Source organism: Balaenoptera musculus, chromosome 15 (assembly GCF_009873245.2).
Source record: "Balaenoptera musculus isolate JJ_BM4_2016_0621 chromosome 15, mBalMus1.pri.v3, whole genome shotgun sequence".
NCBI classification, from domain to species: Eukaryota; Metazoa; Chordata; class Mammalia; order Artiodactyla; family Balaenopteridae; genus Balaenoptera; species Balaenoptera musculus.
In genome coordinates this window covers 49,542,615-49,545,448 of record NC_045799.1, presented here as the reverse complement: position 1 = coordinate 49,545,448, position 2,834 = coordinate 49,542,615, and the positions used below count along the sequence as shown (strand labels likewise).

General features: G+C 42.1%; 1 non-coding gene across 1 annotated transcript; it reads right to left on the bottom strand.

Annotated features, from left to right (window-relative positions):
• Nucleotides 1-2,480: 2,480 nt before the first annotated feature.
• LOC118882136 lies at nt 2,481-2,587 on the bottom strand. The gene has a single exon (XR_005016689.1). It is a non-coding gene; the product is annotated as a U6 spliceosomal RNA (small nuclear RNA).
• Between the last annotated feature and the right edge of the window lie 247 nt (nt 2,588-2,834).

Below are 2,834 nucleotides of genomic sequence, written 5' to 3'. Positions count from 1 at the left end.
GCAGGAGATGGGATGTTGCCTTCAGGATTGGTGACCAGACCCGCTGATCTGCTTCTTCCTTTCTCCTTCCCCCCATCCTGCGTGGAGCTCCAGCTGCCCTACGGGCAGGTCCACTTGACAAGGAACCCAGGTCTCTGGCCAACAACCAGTGTGGACCTGAGGCCACAGCCACGGATGTGAGTTTAGAAGCAGATCCTACCCCAGTCCAGCCTTGAGGTGACTGAAGCCCCGGTTGACACTTTTGCAGCCTGACTAAGGATGAGGTGGGTGGGGAATGAGGGGCGACAACCTTGGATTTCTGGGACATTCCTGCTTGGAGAGACCCTGCCCTGCAGGGTGAGAGGAGGGGGCAACCCAGGAGAACCAGACTCCGTACCAGCCCTGCTGCTGCTGTCTCCTTGCCCTACACCAGCTCTCTGGCTGTTTCTAATCTTGTGCCTCTTTGGGTAAACGTGGAAGTTTCCAGGTTGCCCCTTCCCCATCACCTGCAAACTAGCAGCCTCTCAGAAGACCCTGAGTCTGATTTTAACTGATTTCTAGATACCTAATTATTGTTATAGATTTCTAATTTAATTCCATTGTGGTCAGAGAACATATTCTGTATCACCCAAATTCTTTGAAGTTTATGGAGAACTGTTTTTTTAAAAAATATTTATTTATTTATTTATTTGGCTGTACTGGGTCTTAGTTGCGGCATGCGGGCTCCCAGCTGTGTTATGCAGGATCTAGTTCCCCAATCAGGGATCGAACCCAGGCCCTCTGCATTGGGAGCACAGAGTCTCAACCACTGGACCACCAGGGAAGTCCCTTGACGCTCTTTTAATAGGTGCATACGTATTTATTTCTTCCTTATGAATTGACCCTTTTATGGTTATGAAAAAAAATTTTTTTTGGTGATACCTTTTGTCTTGAAGTCCACCTTATCTAATAGAAATATAGGCACTCCAGTTTCTCATGTTTATTATTGCATGCTGGGTCTTTGTCCATCCGCTTACTTTCAACCCATCTGTGTCTTCTTGCTTTTTTAAAAATCCAGTCTGATCATCTCTGCCTTTTAATTGGAGTGTGTAGTCCATGAATAATTAATGTAATTATTGATATGGTTGGAGTTAGATCTCCTATTTTATTATTTGTTTTGTGTTTGCCCCCTCTGATTTATATTCTTTTCCTCCTTTCCTGACCTCTTTCGGATTAAATGAATATTTTTAAATACCGTTTAATTTATTTATTGGATTTTTAGGTATACCTTAGCATTATTTTTATACTGGTTGCTCTAGGGATTGTAATTACATCCCTAACATTTCACAGACTATTTAGAATTTATACTGTGCCACTTCATGTAAGATGCAGGAATCTTGCAACCATGTAGGTCTGTTTTCTCCTTCCCCCTGTCCTGTCTGCTCCATTGTTTCTGAAGAGAAGTCATACGTTGTTTGAATTGTTATTCCCTTGAATGTAATTTTTCTCTGGATGCTTTCAATATTTCTTCTTTTTGTTTGGTTTTCAGTAGTTGACTATTATGTGCCTGGGTGTGATTTTCTTTGTACAATTTCTTCTTAGGATTCACTGAGCTTCTTGAATCTGTACATTAATGTCTTTCACCAAATTTCACATGTTTTTTCTGCCTCGTTCTATCCTTTTGGGACTCCAACTTTAAACATGTTAGACCTCTTTTCACCCCTGCTCGGGTCACTGCAGGGGGAGCCAGTGTGGGTGGCTTCTTCTCGGAGCTGGGGTCCCAGGTAGCCTCACCCACCTCTGCCAGCCCAGGGAAGCTGGTGAGGGCTGCCAAGTGAGAGCATCACTCTCAGGGCATCCTGCCCTGGCAACATCTTCTGCCCCTGTCACCCACTGCCACCAGTGGACCACTTTCATCTTTCTCATCTTCTCCTGTAAATTGCCGGGTTATGGGATATTTCCAGTGTCTTCTTTTGGACTGTCTTTTTTTCAGTGTGTGAATTTCCTTTCTATCTTAGGTATATTCACCTTTTATCACACATAGCACATGTTTTCTCCCATTTGTCTTTTGACTTAATTGATGACGTCTATCCTTTCACACTTTTTTATAATTACATAGCATTTTTAAAAATGTAGTCAAATAAGTAACTTTTTCTTCATGTTCCCCGGTTCCCTGTCTTGCTCAAGAAATTCTTTCCCATGCCTGTATTCTAGGGGACATGTTCTAGTTTCCTTTTAATATTTTTAGCATTTTATTCTTTTTTTTTAAATTTTGTTGGATTATAGCTGATTTACAGTGTTGTGTTAGTTTCAGGTGTACAATAAAGTGAGTCAGTTATACATATACATATACATATATCCACTCTTTTTTAGATTCTTTTCCCATATAGGTCATTACAGAGTATTGAGTAGAGTTCCCTGTGCTATAAAGTAGGTCCTTATTAATTATCCATTTTATATATAGTAGTATGTAAATGTCAATCCCAATCTCCCAATTTATCCCTCCCCCCTCTTTCCCGCCTAAAATTATGGAACGCTTCACGAATTCGCGTGTCATCCTTGTGCAGGGGCCATGCTAATCTTCTCTGTATCGTTCCAATTTTAGTATATATGCTGCTGAGGCGAGCACTATCATTTTATTCCTGACAGTTGACAACCTGATCCAGTTGGAGTTCACTTTTCTGTGTAGTGTGAGGTAGGATACAGAACCGTGTATTCGCAAGACCTCCAGAAGGGGCCTCCTGCCACTGGGCCTGTTTCCATCTTCAGATGAGGCCTCCCAGGTGGGTCCTTTCCATTTTTTAAAAAATATTTATTTATTTATTATTTAGGCTGCGCTGGGCCTTAGTTGTGGCATGCGGGACCTTTTTGCAGCA